The following is a 15,555-nucleotide window of genomic DNA, read 5'->3' as shown; positions in this document are numbered from 1 at the left end:
TAGTCTGCCATTCAATCATGGCTCATCTATTTTTCCCTCTCCACTTCATTCTCCTGCCTTCTCAAAGTGACCTTTGACGCACTTACTGATCAAGAATCCATCAATCTCTGCTTTAAAAATACCCAATGTCTTGGGCTCCACAGCCACTGGTGGCAACAAATCCCACAGATTCACCACCCTCTGGCGAAAGAAATTCCTCCTCATCTCCATTCTAAAAGGTATGTCCTTTTTTACTCAATGGTTTCTTTATTATCATATGTACCAGGGTACAGTAAAATACTTTTTTGCATATAGGTCAGCAAGGCTGTGCCCTCTGGTTCCAGACTCTCCCATTACTGGAAACATCCTTTCCACATCCACTCTATCTAGGCCTTTCATTATCCAGTAGGTCTCAATGAGATCCCCCCCCCCCCTCCCCTCATAAGACCACAAGGCATAGCATTCAACCCATTGAATTCACTTCAACATTCAAGCATGACTGATCTATTTTTCCTTCTCAACCCCATTCTCCTGCCTTCTCCTTGTAACCTTTGACACCCTTCTTAATCAAGAACCTAGCAATCTCTGCCTTAAAAATACCCAATATCTTGGCATCCATAGCCATCGGTGGCAATTTCCACAGATTCACCACCCTCTGGTTAAAGAAATTCTCCATTTAAGGTGCGTTCTTTTAGTCTGATTTCCTTCATACTTCTAATCTCCAGCAAGTACAGGCCCAGAGTAATCAAACACCCCTCTTACGAGACCCGAAACGTCACCCATTCCTTCCCTCCTGAGATGCTGCCTGACCTGCTGAGTTACTCCAGCATTTTGTGAATAAATACCTTCGATTTGTACCAGCATCTGCTGTTATTTTCTTACACTTCTTACGTTAATGCAATCATCCCCGTGATTAATCTTGTAAACTTCCCCTGGACCCTCTCCCACACCAGCACATCCTTCCTCAGAAACTGGGCCCTAAATCCGTTCACATATTCCCAGATGTGGCCTCACCAGCACCTTCTAAATTCTCAGCATTACATCCTTGCTTTTATATTCTAGTCCCCTCGAAATGAATACTAGCATTGCACACACGCACTTCCTCCTTTTGCTGGGGCAAAATCCAGTGGACTTTTATCAGCACTATGTAAAAAAAAGACCAGTCGTTCATTCATGGTCTGCACTACTTCCAAAAAAAAAAGTGCCCACCACCACCCTTGCAACGGGCAAGCCAGCACAGGAAATAAATGTCATCAACATTTACAACTGGGTCGTGAAGTGAAAGTTAAACATGTCATTCTAAATTGCATTTTGCAAACACCAAATGCAAAGGTGCTCGTTTTCATTTTATAGTATCGCTCATTTATGCAAATTTTTTCCCAGCAGCTTGCCATTTATTTTGACAGGCAAATACACCATTTTTTAACCTACCACCCATTCCAAGCAAACTTGAACCATGAATTAAAACAAATGTAGATAGACACAAAATGCTGGAATAACCCAGCAAAAGGAGGAAGTGCGTGCGTGCAATGCTAGCATTCATTTTGAGGGGACTAGAATATAAAAGCAAGGATGTAATGCTGAGGATTTAGAAGGTGCTGGTGAGGCCACATCTGAGCATCTCTGGAGAGAAGGAATGGGTGACGTTTCAGGTTGGAACCCAAAACATCACCCATTCCTTCTCTCCAGAGATGCTGCCTGTCCCGCAGAGTTACTACAGTATTTTGTGTCTATCTTTTGTGCAAACCAGCAGCTGCAGTTCCTTCAATTAAAACAATTGATCCAGCCAGGTACCCAGGAGCTGAAACCCCAGACATACCTGGTCTTTGAAGAATTTTGGAACATCCATCAGACCTTTTCAGAGTACGGTTGTGTTGGTTTGATTTTCAGTCGTGCTCATTTCCAAAACAGAGCTCACCAATGTTCAATTTTGGTTTCTATAGAACAATGCACCATAGGTACAGGATAAAATGCAAGAAACGGAGCACAAAAAGGACGATTTGCACTACTTCTCAATGACAAAAGCCGACACACCAAGCATATTGAGGAAGTGCTGCAATGAGTTAATGGGATATTAAAGCAAAGCTTAGACTGCCCTCTCAGGTGATCTCTAATAATTCTATGCCACTATTTTGAAAAATGGAGGAATTATCGTCAGTATCCTGGCCAATATTGATCTCTAAATCAAAAAAAAATTGCTTGGTGGGAGCATGCTATGCTTAAAACTGGCATTTCCCACATTTAGAGAAAATTGGCAAGAGCCGACTGGGAAGTACAACGTTGTAAAAGATTCTTATAAATGTTGGGTTTTTTGAGCAGTAGAATTCATTACCACAGTTAATCGTTGAAAAAAGTTATCTCTGTTACATTGGATAGTCAAGTTAAGTCAAGTCAAGTCAATTTTATTTGTATAGCACATTTAAAAACAACCCACGTTGACCAAAGTGCTGTACATCTGATTAGGTACTAAGGAAAAAAAATGAAACATACAGTAGCACGCAAACAGTTCACAGCGCCTCCTCAATGAGCCTCAAACGCTAGGGAGTAGAAATAGGTTTTGAGCCTGGACTTAAAGGAGTCGATGAAGGGGGCAGTTCTGATAGGGAGAGGGATGCTGTTCCACAGTCTAGGAGCTGCAACCGCAAAAGCGCGGTCACCCCTGAGCTTAAGCCTAGACCGCGGGATAGTGAGTAGCCCCAAGTCGGCCGACCTGAGGGACCTGGAGTTAGAAAGGGGGGTTAGAAGATTTTTGATGTAGGGGGGGGAATGTCCATTTAGGGCTTTATACGTGAATAGGAGGAGCTTGAAGTTGATTCTGTACCGTACAGGGAGCCAGTGGAGAGAGGCCAGAATCGGGGTGATGTGGTCCCTTTTACGGGTACCCGTCAGGAGTCTCGCTGCGGCGTTTTGGACCAGTTGCAGGCGGGACAGGGAAGATTGGCTGATCCCAGTGTATAGGGAGTTGCAGTAGTCTAGGCGGGAGGAAATGAAAGCGTGAATGATTATTTCTGTGTCGTCGAATTGGAGGAAAGGTTTGATTTTAGCTATGGTTCGAAGTTGGAAGAAGCTGGCTTTTACCACAGCGTTGACTTGCTTATCAAATTTTAATGCAGAGTCAAATATCATGCCGAGGTTTTTGACATGCGGTTTGACTAGGCAGGATAGACTTCCAAGACTGCCTGTTATCGATTTGATGGAGTCGGGGGGGGGGGGCCGAATAGGATGACCTCAGACTTGCTCTCATTTAATTGGAGGAAGTTCTGTGCCATCCAACATTTTACGTCCTCAAGGCAGTGTAAGAGGCTGTTTAAATTTGACTGGTTGTTGGGTTTCAGGGGGAGGTAAAGCTGAGTGTCATCGGCATAGCAGTGGAAAGAAATGCCGTGCCTTTGAATGATTTGGCCAAGGGGGAGCATGTATAGAGAGAAGAGAATGGGGCCTAGGATGGAGCCTTGTGGAACTCCGCAGGAGAGGCTAGCTGGAGCAGAGGAATAACTGCCTATGTTGATGGCGAAACTCCTATCTTTGAGGTACGAAGCGAACCAGCTCAGGGCAGTGCCATCAATGCCAACCGCGTACCGGAGACGGTCAATAAGGATGGTGTGGTCCACTGTATCGAACGCTGCGCTGAGGTCGAGAAGGAGCAGGATTGCACAGTCGCCGGTGTCGATGGCGAGAAGCAGGTCGTTGTGTACCTTCAACAAGGCAGACTCTGTGCTGTGGTGGGCTCTGAAACCTGACTGGAAACTTTCCAGGATGGTGTATTGGTGCATGTAGGGCACTAATTGGTTTAGAATTGCCTTTTCAAGGACTTTTGACAGGAATGGCAGTTTGGAAATGGGTCTGTAGTTGCTAGGCAAGGTGGGGTCTAGGTTAGGTTTTTTCAGTAGGGGCTGGACCACCGCGTGCTTGAAACTGGTTGGAACAGTGCCAGTGGCCAGAGAACTGTTGATAATAGAGAGGATGCTGGGACCGGCTATTGCAATGGATAGGTGGATGACAGTGATGATGATGGGGAAAAATAGCAGCAATTATAACTACCTGTTTGGACACGGGTAAATGCCAAGACAGTAGTTGCTTTGAATGGAAGAGAAACACAAGAAGCTGGAGTAACTCAGCAGGTCAGGCAGCATCTCTGGATAAAAGGAATAGGTAACGTTTCGGGTCGAGACCCTTCTTCAGATTGAGTCATCACGTATTCTCTGGCTGCCGAGGGACGGAAGAGGAACTGAAAATATATCAAACCAAGGAGTCAAACTCAGTTTCATTCTTTCCTTACCCATCTTGCTGGAGTCTAGTTCCACAGGCAACATTTGACTTCAGTGGTTGGCCTTCGTGGGAACTTGAAATATGCTGGCATGCTATTCAATTGGAATATCACCACACCCAAGCCAACACGAAACTCCCTCAACCATATACATTTTCCAGGTGTGATTCAAATAGGGTTCAGGCCGATTCCCCAAAAGGGCTTGCAGTTAAATGTCATGGCTCATGAAATAAGAGTTTTGGATAGAGCAGGAACCAAGCTTTGGATATTCCTGGTCTTTATAGTTCAGCAGCTAATGCACACGTTAACTTTGGGTCAATTGGTAGCGTTTGTTTTTCCATGAAGGCAGTGGGTTCAAGCCTCATTCCGTATAGCGATACAGTGTCGGGTGTCATTTGACTATATTTGAAGGAGTGGTGCACTGAGTGATCTAGCGATCTAGCGAAATGCTTCCATAATCTAGGACTGGCAACACACTACTTGATTGTCCATTTATTTGAAAAGCAAAGATCCACGGAGGCTTTTGCAATCCTATCTTTCAGGAGATTAAATATTGTGTCAAAAAGCATCCAGTTACTTTGCTACACTGAAGTATTTGTTGAGAACAAGAACACACACACACAGAACAGTGCTCTTCCCCAGCTCCCATCCCAGTGCCCATTCAAATATTTTCAAAGTCATTTTCTGCAAGATCTTCCACTATTGGTTCTTCTTGGTTCTTGGTCCTCCAAAATATTCCAAATGGAATTTAAACTGGAGGCTAGTTACAGATTTGATGGTACAGTCAAGGTGAACTTGGGCAAGCACCATTACACTACATGTCAGATACTCTTCTTGCAGGACAGAACCATGGAAAATCCAAAATGGTAGAATACACAACCAACTTTGGAGATGCAATAAAGACCATCTCCTGACACAAGTCATCGAGAATAGACCAAGTTAAACTAACAGCCTATCCTGGATTACTTGAATCAGGCAATAGCCAGATCCCAATTCCAAAATAATCCAGCTCATCACTGGTTGAAAATTAATGCTGTAAATTAATTTTTAAAAAGGACTCCTGGAGTAAAACAGTCCAGCCATTCCCTCAAAGACAGAAGCAAAATAGTATTTTGATGCCTACTTTAGAACATTTTCCAATGAAATTTGAAACAATTTTTTGAAATGAGTTAAGCTTCCCTAAATTCTGAGATTCAAATCAAGTGACTTGGAGTTCACCTATGTGGTCTGAGCCTGAGGGTGCAGCTATCTGGGATATTTTTGGCAGGAATCAGTAGTTTTAACATCTATTGTAAATTTCCCCGGTGTGGGACGAATAAAGGAATATATTAAATGCCCATTGTTTGGAGGTCTGTATGGAGATGAATTTGCCAACTGCTTCAGGGCTGCATCTTCTACTGGGTGGGAACATAGCATTTCCCTATTCGCCCCACCCAATCCACGAGAGCCCCAACAATCGGGGCAGGTTCAAGCCAGGCAGAGCTGGGAGCGCAAAGCAGACTCACTTACCGAGCTAATCTTGCTTGCTCGCACTCCCATCATGGCTGTTTCTGTGATCCTCTCTCACATACCATTCTCGTTCATTTTCAAGTTACAAACAGTTGTCAGGAAAGGAACCCTTTCGTAATCTAGGGACTGCCTGTGTTGTGAAGAGAGACCTCTCCTGGGGGGAGACAGATGGATTCTGCTTCAAAATGTTACAATTCCTTTTAGTGATAGTTTAACTTGCTACTTGGGCAAAGTACCAGTCTTCAGAAGCTGGTCAATGCCATCAGAGCAGGAAACAAAAATGAAGATGGGGAGAAAGAGAAAGGTGTACTTGCCCAAAGAAGTGCCACTTTCATTTGGGTCGTCAGAACCTTGCAGCAACCGGCTGACATTCCAAGTGCAGCAGCAACAGAAAAGAGCACCAAAGGTATTCATGCCATGAGATTTGGTCGCCAACAGGTTGCATTTGGAGTCTGCACATCACCACAACGAAGCTTGAAAAATCCTGCATTAAAGAAAAAAAGTCAAGTACCTTCCATGTCTTTGAAGAAAAACACATACAGATTATGGACCATCAACACATACAAATAAATCCGAATTGGCTATGAAGTTACATAAAAAAAGAAATTTCTTCTTACAATATGCTTATGGGACAGAGGACAACAGCCAGCTCCCAAGAGTCCCATCTGTCAAATTAACAACCAGTTAAGAATCTCCTGAAAACCCACAGGTCTAACCATCCCACCCCCACCCATCCCACCCCCCCCTTTGACCGGCTCGTCTTTTATCCCAGTGAAGATTTTTTTTTAATCCACACTTTGTATTTACGCCATCCTGAAATACTGACTCATCCCTTTGTAACAGTCCTTCTTCCTGCTGCCCCCCACTTACATTGACAAGTGCTCCAGTTCTATAATCTCAATCAGTTGCTGTTACAGCTAGAGTCCACCAGAGGGTGCATTAGATAGAGGACCCTAGTTTTGTTTACACACAGAACTGAAGCCAGAAAGAATTGCAGCTGCTTACAATCTCATGGTCTGATTACATCAAATACAGCTTTTCTGCTTCAAGAATCCTATTTCACCACTTAAAATGTATTCAAGCAAAGCCCAGAGATTCTAATGGAAATAAACTGTGTGATCAAAACCAGTTGTTAATCCAATGTGATGTTACACTTCAAGAGAAGTGCTCCAGATTGCAACCAAGAAGAAAATTCATGTTTATTTTCTAAGGGCGATTCCTCTGGCATCTGACTCGAGTGCCATTTTGGTTTAAAAAAAAAAAAATCCCAAGTAGATTTATAAAAGATTGCAGAGAACATTTCTCCAGTTTTGGGAATAGAAATAACCAATTTCTATTGGTTAGAATAGCCAAACTTTTTTAATTACATCCAGTAGCAATCTTGGAAACACTTCAGGGTGAAGCTCCAAAATAAAATTGTTGTGGGCACAGGATTGTAAATTTCAGAAGTCTAAACATTTCTGCAACTCATGTTAAGAAAACTGTGCACTCTTAAAATACCGTGGCCCTATCAAACAAGTTGTTCGAGAAAGCCAACCTACCAGTCTGAAGAAGGATCTCGACCCGAAACGTCACCTATTCCTTTTCTCTAGAGATGCTGTCTGATCTGCTGAGTTACTCCAGCTTTTTGTGTCTATCTTTAGCAATTTGATGAATGTTCATCTCTTCCTAGGAATTGTGCTCAAACAAATTCATCCACTCTCAGCTCTCAAATCCCAAAATGTAGCATGAAATTAAATTTAGCGACCAATTTGGGATGGTTGCAACAGGCTCATACATTGGCACACATTAGATTTGCCAATGATCAAATTTGGTATTTCCCCTATTTACCCACTGGAGTCATCATGATGTTACACAGAGACTTTGAAACATGCACTGAAGAATGTCAGGTGTTGAAAACATCCCTAGTCATCTATACTACAAACCAACCAAACAGTTGGGCAATATGAGGATACGGTAATCATCCATGGAGTGGATGCCAATTAATGACAGATTTCAATTGTTAAAGTTGATGACAGTCAATAATAAACACCCAAAACTATAAACAGTAAATTGAGGACCTAGTTTATAAATTTCCACCGAATAAGGCACACTGTACTCACTTAATCCAGTCTTGGCTTGCTTCCATTTTGAAAAGCTTTTCAGAAACAGAAATTTATAATAGTGGCTGCAAATCCAGCCTGTTCATAAACCCGAATCAAACATTCATCCAAAAGTATCATTCATCCAAATGACTTTGCTCATCCCTGGCTCCCTTGCTGCCAGACAACAGACTGACAATCCACGGTAAATGAAGCAATGTTTCTGCTGGCCGGGCTCATCGGTTAAACTGGGACTGATGGACTTTGGCTCTATGAAGAAGTGTTTATGCCAGAACTCCGCTGCCAGTATCATTTACCTAGCAAATATTATTCCAGGGTTGACTTTGGATAAAAGCTTGATTATCAAGGAAGGAAGGCCTATATTAATGAGTATTCATCGCCAGGTTCAGATGGATCTTGATTGGGGCTGTTTCAATCTCAAACAGTTACTAGGATTGGAGAATTACAGTGTTATGCGGATCTTTTGACAAAAGATAGTTGTCTTGCCACTCATTGATAATATTTCTAGCTCTCTGTTACAACTGCAACCCAATCCTCACCTCTCAATCAAGTAGTGTAAGAAAATAACTGCAGATGCTGGTACAAATCGAAGGTATTTATTTCACAAAATGCTGGAGTAACTCAGCAGGTCAGGCAGCATCTCAGGAGAGAAGGAATGGGTGACGTTTCGGGTCGATACCCTTCTTCAAACTGATGTCAGGGGGGCGGGACAAAGCAAGGATATAGGTGGAGACAGGAAGATAGAGGGAGAACTGGGAAGGGGGCGGGGAAGAGAGGGACAGAGGAACTATCTAAAGTTGGAGAAGTCAATGTTCATACCGCTGGGCTGCAAGCTGCCCAAGCAAAATATGAAGTGCTGTTCCTCCAATTTCCGGTGGGCCTCACTGTGGCACTGGAGGAGGCCCATTACAGAAAGGTCAGACTGGGAGTTGAAGTGCTCAGCCACCGGGAGATCAGGTTGGTTAAGGCGGACTGAGCGAAGGTGTTGAGCGAAACGATCGCCAAGCCTGCGTTTGGTTTCGCCGATGTAGAGAAGTTGTCATCTAGAGCAGCGGTTACAATAGATGAGGTTGGAGGAGGTGCAGGTGAACCTCTGTCTCACCTGGAAAGACTGTTTGGGTCCTTAGATGGAGTTGAGGGGGGGAGGTAAAGGGACAGGTATTGCATCGTCTGCGGTTGCAGGGGAAAGTGCCCGGGGATGGGGTGGTTTGGGTAGGAAAGGACGAGTGGACCAGGGAGTTACGGAGGGAGCGGTCTCTGTGGAACACAGAAAGGGGAGGGGAAGATGTGGCCAGTAGTGGGGTCCTGTTGTAGATGACTCTCTTCCCAGACCCACCTCTCAATCAATATTGATTCAGCTATTCATTCAATCTTAAAACACCTCTTTTTAAAAAAATCCCTTTATGGCTTCAATAGAGTATTTGTAAGCTCCCCAAATCGCTCCAATTTTCTAAGAACTGTACAAAATAAAAAATGCAACAACTGCTCAGGTCGGGCCACATCTGTGAAGAGAGAGAGAAAAAAGTGATCTTTTAGATCATGACTTCATTAACCAAAAACATTAATTATTTCTCTCTTCATAGATACTGCCTGGACTGCTGGGTATTTTCAGCATTCAGTTTTTTAATTACAGATTTCCAACGGCTACAATTTTTTTTGTTTCCAATAACCTATTTTGGTTCTCTATACCTCTTGCCCAACGCTGTGGCTGTGCCTTCAGCTGCCTACAAACAGAACCAAAATACTGGTGCAGAACATAACGAAAATTTAGACCTAGCGTAATCTGGGTATCAAACCTGGGACGTTATTAGCCCTACAAATCAATACCATAGATGAAAGTGTTTTTAGTGAACAAGCCATTCAGCTGGCAAACCATCAATAACATTGGACCCCCAAAGTCAATATCTACTTTGTAGTCATCCACTGTATCGAATTACAAACCACTTCCTATTCACTCCCAATGCTGTTTCTAACAAGGATTTTCCTAGAATACCTTTTCATTCTAATCATTATTTTGCACAAACCAATCCATATCCCAACTCTAATAATTATACAACTGCAATTTAAGAATAAAATATTAGTAAAAAACAAATTATTTAGACATAAAATGATGTGTGGTACAGAAATGCATTGTGATTTGCTTTCTAATTTCTTGAAGTTTAGATCCCAGGTGCAACATTTCTTGTCAAAGTATTTTGTACAGATTACAGCGCTGAGATACACGATACAAAGTGCATACATCAATACCCCAGTGAAAGGACTCTTTGTCCTGGCGATGTTACTAATTAGGCTCCCATACAAAGCTCACTCAATTACTAGAGCATGCATGCACAGCTTTCAAAAGGAGAGGGAAAAAACTGCCTTCAACGAGGAGGAACTGTCTCTTAGCCATTAGCACTGACATCACACCGAAGTTACTTTGTCAACAGGCTCTTCGACAGCAGAGTTGGTTCCTATCCAAAGCCAGGCTCTGAAGTAACTGGAGTCATCAATTACGCAGAGTAGTTTGCCTCTCTGACACTTATTTCATAGTGCCGACTGATGGCGGATACGTCCCCTCCATCTGCCTCAGCCGTCATCTGCCAGCTTGGCACAGAGCAGGCATCACGTTGTGGTTCCACTCACAAACTGTGGAACTTAAAGACCACCCAGTAACAGCTGTAGCGGCGATCCACCTACCCCCCTATTATTAACACTTCAAAAAGGACACACAAAATCTCATGCGAAGATGCTGGTTGCCAATAATTGCAAGGATGCATTTGTTGGAGAGTATAATTTCTAGGTGGGCTGCACAACTTGCCTCCCAAACGTTTGCCTTATTTTCCCTCCAAAGAGCGTCGTTTCCCTCACCGGGCGACGGCGCCGCGGCTCGGCCATCATGAGCAGGCGCGAGGAAGCCTCCTCCACCGCGTGGCCGCCCGCCCTTCGCCCCTGAGCGCGCGCAGGAGAGCGAGCCCAACCCTCCACGGCCCCACGAGGCCAAGTTGTTCGACCGCTTGGCTGCAGAGCGGCAAAGGCGCGCAGCATCGCAAGTCACCTCAGAAAGTTTTTTTTTTTAAACTTACACTGCTGAGAAAGTTTATGATGCAAACCATTTCCTAAAGATGACCTTTGATGGGGGTCAACTTTCTTAAGTTACCTCACGCCTGCTCTTGTTTTAAATGGAGCGGAAATACTCTTCAGCGCGACCTTCCATTTGAAGTGAACTTGCTTTATGGCATTAAAAAGGCAAAACTCGAAAGGAGCATTGCCACTTCTCAACGTGCGTGAGCTGTGCTGATCCGTCGACCCTTGACAGTCTCGCAGTTGGGACTTTAATGGCAACAACTAGCATTTGTACACCGCCTTTAACGTAGTAAAATGTCATCAGATCAATTTGACACGGACCAAATAGAGGGAGGCATTGGGTCAAGCATCATCATCCAAGGTAGGTTTAAGGGATGTCTTGGAACCATGCAACACGGAAACAGGCCCTTCGGCCCGACTCTTCCATGCCGACCAAGATGCCCAATCTAATCCTGTCCTATTTGCCCGCTTTTAGCCCATATTCCTCTAACCCTTTCCTATCCACGCCCATGTCCAAATGTATTTTAAATGTTGTCATACTACCTGCTCTGGCAGCTCGTTCCATATACCCACCACCCTCAGTGGAAAAAGTTGCCCCTCAGCTTCCTATTAAATCTCTCTCCTCACCTTAAACATATGTCCTCTCATTCTTGATTTCCCTACTCCGAGTAAAAGACTGCATTCACCCATCTATTTTGACGTTTTTAGACATCACCATAAGATCACTCCTAAACCTGCGCTCCAAAGAATAAAGTTCTAGCGTGCCTGATCTCTCCCTCTATAGTCCAGGCAACATCATCATAAGTCTTCTCTGCACCCTTTCCAGCTTGATGACATATTTCCCATAGTCGGGTGACCAAAACTGAGCACAATACTCCAAGTGCAGTCTTATAAAAAGTGGTGGTGGGACGATGGAAAATGGATGGTGTTGCTATTAATATGACCATTTAATCAAAATCCAGTAAAATAAAGAAAGCTGCCAATTAAAATTAGGTTTTGTGTGAACCAGACACCCAATGCCCCACAGTGCCACCAATTGCCTGTGCGCTTCAGTCATTTTCTATTTCATTGTGCATCCCAAGCTGGATCATAACCCACACTAATTGCAGGGGAAGGAGCCACTTACAGAACTGCACAGAAGATGAACGCACATAAGCTCAAGCTGGTGATCTGGTCTCCAAATACCAAAAATAATTATAGTTAGAAACCATTGGAGTATAAAATCACTCAAACCCCTCACAAATCACTTATTTGTAATGTTCCATATACCTACAATGTCACTTTTAGATCTTAACATATAAAAAGGAAGGAGGGACAAAAGTTTCTTCCTTTAGCAAATTTATTTCCTTCAAGACTGCTGAGTGCACATGTCTGCAAACACAGCGTGTGCAGAAAAGCCAAAATGGTGTTTACCAAAAGACCAAATCAGTGGCACAAGGTAGCCCTGAAAAGCACCACAAACCGCTTGGTGGAAAGAACCGTACACATTTTATGTTACTACACAAATTATATACGTTACTACAGGCACACCTCCCAGAACATTACCCAAAGTGAGGTACAGGATAAAATATATGATCTGAACAAAAGGGGCATTATCAACAAGTGTGATAGCAAGACTTTTAAAGAAATGTGCTGTACTGTATGGATTGATAGAGGGAAAGATTAGCTATACTGGATTGAGGTGTTTAATCTCACATGGATTCTTTATCTCATTCATATAACAAGCTTCACAATCTCATTTCTTCTTTTAAAAAACATTTCATTTCAAAAAGTTCTGTCATATTCCTTAATGGAATTGGAATTCAGTTCCATGGGAAACCACAGCCCCCCATTCCTCACTAAATTGACCATACTTCTTCTGCAAGAAGAACATGATTATTAATGATCAGAAAGTGCATTGTAGATAGAAAATGACTGTACTCCCTCAACATACTGCACTGTCCAGCACACCTCACAAGTTTGTAGTATTTGAGGCCAATTGCAGTATCCCCAATACCAAAACTCCAACTAACAATCTCAATTCAAGTCAGAACTACATAGGTTAAAGCTCCATTTGGAAAGAATTTTAAGTATATTGCTTCAATAGTGGTGGGCTTCATGTTCCAAGTATCATATTTTTGGCAAGACAAACAGAGGGCCTATCCACCATCTCACAGAACAGATCCCACAGCATTATTTTGCAAAAGTCTTATCCTTTTATCACCATTACTAAAACAGAATGACTAGTCACTAATCTCATTGTTATTCTTGGGAGTTTGCCATGCACAAAGTATTGTCCAGTTTATTGCATCAGGAACTGTACTTAAGAAAAAAAAGTACTTCATTCACTGCAAAGCACTTTGGGACACCCAAAGCTATGAAAAGGACTATTGAAACACAAATCTCTCTTCCTTTTAACCTGTCAAAATTAGTCAAGAAACCAGAAACAAACTTGTGATTTCCTTTACCCTGCTTTGTCTGACACTGAACATTTGACGCCGATTTTTCATAAGTATGGAGCATATTCAAAGCAGCAACAACTTATTAACCCCCAATTCACAGGTGCTTAAGTCTTTGTCTGGCTAAGAAGCCATTGGCTGCATGCATAAACTGACCCAAGGGTTAGGAAAACATCCATGCCCATCCTTTGGCATGACTAGATCCCTCTATACGCATGTAATATTATGAAGGGAAAGAGTAACATTATTTGTCAGAAACTAAAATGTCCTTCGCCTTCCAGGCTTTCCATGGAGTATTTGGGAAACCCTGCTGGTCCCAACCATAGAGGGGAAATTCCAATTGTGGTAAACATTTTTTGTTTTATTTGTATAAAAACAGTACTTTGTTACCAGATACATAAATGATAAACATTAAAATTTATTTTTCCTCTCTCCTCCCCATATCTTATTCCACTCCATTTACAATTGAAACACTTGAATGTCCCTCACAGTGAGCAACAGGGTTCCCTTTAGCTAATAATTCTGCATCTCCCCATAAAGGAGCCTCAAGCTTGATCTACATATAATTTCTTATAGCGCCAGAAAGAGACCAGTTTATGTTTAAAACAACATTAAAAAAACCGACTTTGCCGAGTGCATTCACTGCCAAAAAAATGCTTCAATTTTTTTTTAATGGGGAAATTGTGGATTAAAAAAAATTGGGTCAAAGAAAATGAAGTTTGGAATTACGAGGGCAGAGGAAATAGCAAGATGGTAATCGAACACCCAGGTAAACGTTAAAAAGTGAAGGGAACATTTACGTTAAAACAATGACAGTTATTCAGTATCCTGTAATTCAGGAGCAATGTTCATGTGGAAATGATTTTCATTTTAATAAGATTTGGAGAATTATTCACCAGTGAGAGAGAAATGCTTGCAAAACAGAGGGTAGGTTTAGTAGAATTTGATAACGTTCACCATAGACAAGGAAAACAAAAATAACATGTTAAATAGAGCCCTAAATCTCTGGGCTTAATACTGATGTTCGACAACTATAAGAACATCCTAACCTTGATTCTTAAATTTAAAATATATATATTTTGCTGCAAATCTCTTCGTTATCTGTTACACTCAAATGATTGAAACACACGTGGATGCACCAACAAAAAACGAAGTAGTGGATGTACTGCACTTTTTTGAAAATAAGGGGAGGAGACGACATACAAAGTTCCTTCCTCACCTGCATTCCATCGCAGAGGTGAGAGATGCGCCTCGTCACGACTTGCTAGTCTTAAACTCTCTTTTCCATTGAATAAAATCACATAATTTCCCCACCGGCGCAGTCCGATCCCAAATATCTCCAGCTCCAACAAAATTACAGTTATACCTCCTCCAGTACCCTCCAAGCCCAACAACAGGGGCAGAAAAAGGAAACGAAAACAAACCGAACAAATGAGTCCGTAACAGTTTCAAGGCGCCCGAGTTTCTAGTAAACAACCTCCCACACGGTCAGGGTTCCATCTCTGCTCCGGACGTACCAACCGCAAAGCTTGTCTCCCTCAGAGTACAGGCACATAAAGGTCTGCTTCTTGTTCATTTGCACTACGCCATACCTGAAAGAATGCTTTTATTTATTGACAGTTTTAAAAAGAGACAGCTCAGTGCTTGGGATGGCTTGAAACTGCCGTGAACCTTTTGATTGGATAATTGGGAAAGCTGGTATCTTAAAGGGAAAGATAGGTTATTTTGCCACATTTCATGAAAATGTTTCCAAACATGATTCTCGAGGATTGTTTGCGGTTCATTGCGAATGTGTAATTCTCTTTTAGAGAAAGACGCGTAGTTAGCCATAAAAATAAATTACTGGAGGAACTCAGCGGGTACAGCAGCATATGTGAAGGCAAATAAACATAGCACAAAAAGTAAGGAAATTTGTGTTTGGTAGATTATTTCTTTGTTGTAACAATGCTTCTTGGCAATAAATCTTATACCGTTGGAAAGCCTGTTTATTTCCCTTTTAAATGGTGCCACATTTGTAAGGAACATGCATTTGTGGGATGAGCAGCAGAGCTGAGTATGTGGGTTGCGCCCATGAAAAATCTGCCAAATCTTCTCTGCCAATGCCAAACAGCTTATTCTGCCATTGACTCTTGTTCGGTGTTGTTTGGTGGATTGGATGATTGAAGTCTGAAGAAACAAGACATATTGGCAATTT

The 15,555-nt window shown here is 42.4% G+C and overlaps 1 protein-coding gene across 8 annotated transcripts in view; it reads right to left on the bottom strand.

Annotated features, from left to right (window-relative positions):
- Window positions 1–14,898, bottom strand: part of avil (advillin) — a 42,268-nt gene extending 27,370 nt beyond the window's left edge. Inside the window, exons 1-5 of one of the 8 annotated variants that reach the window (XM_078431473.1) lie at window positions 14,879–14,898; window positions 6,070–6,239; window positions 5,756–5,909; window positions 4,021–4,207; window positions 1,799–1,916 (exon numbers count right to left, since the gene is read on the bottom strand). The gene's annotated coding sequence lies outside the window, so the exon portion shown is untranslated. Of the gene's footprint in view, window positions 1–1,798; window positions 1,917–4,020; window positions 4,208–5,755; window positions 5,910–6,065; window positions 6,240–10,657; window positions 10,777–14,580; window positions 14,824–14,878 lie in introns of those variants that run through there. The other 7 variants (XM_078431471.1, XM_078431468.1, XM_078431474.1 and 4 more) reach the window with 7 other exon arrangements.
- Between the last annotated feature and the right edge of the window lie 657 nt (window positions 14,899–15,555).

This window comes from Rhinoraja longicauda, chromosome 42 (assembly GCF_053455715.1).
Source record: "Rhinoraja longicauda isolate Sanriku21f chromosome 42, sRhiLon1.1, whole genome shotgun sequence".
In the NCBI taxonomy this organism is placed as follows: Eukaryota; Metazoa; Chordata; class Chondrichthyes; order Rajiformes; family Arhynchobatidae; genus Rhinoraja; species Rhinoraja longicauda.
The sequence above is the reverse complement of the archived record's forward strand: the minus strand, read 5'-3'. Positions and strand labels throughout refer to the sequence as shown.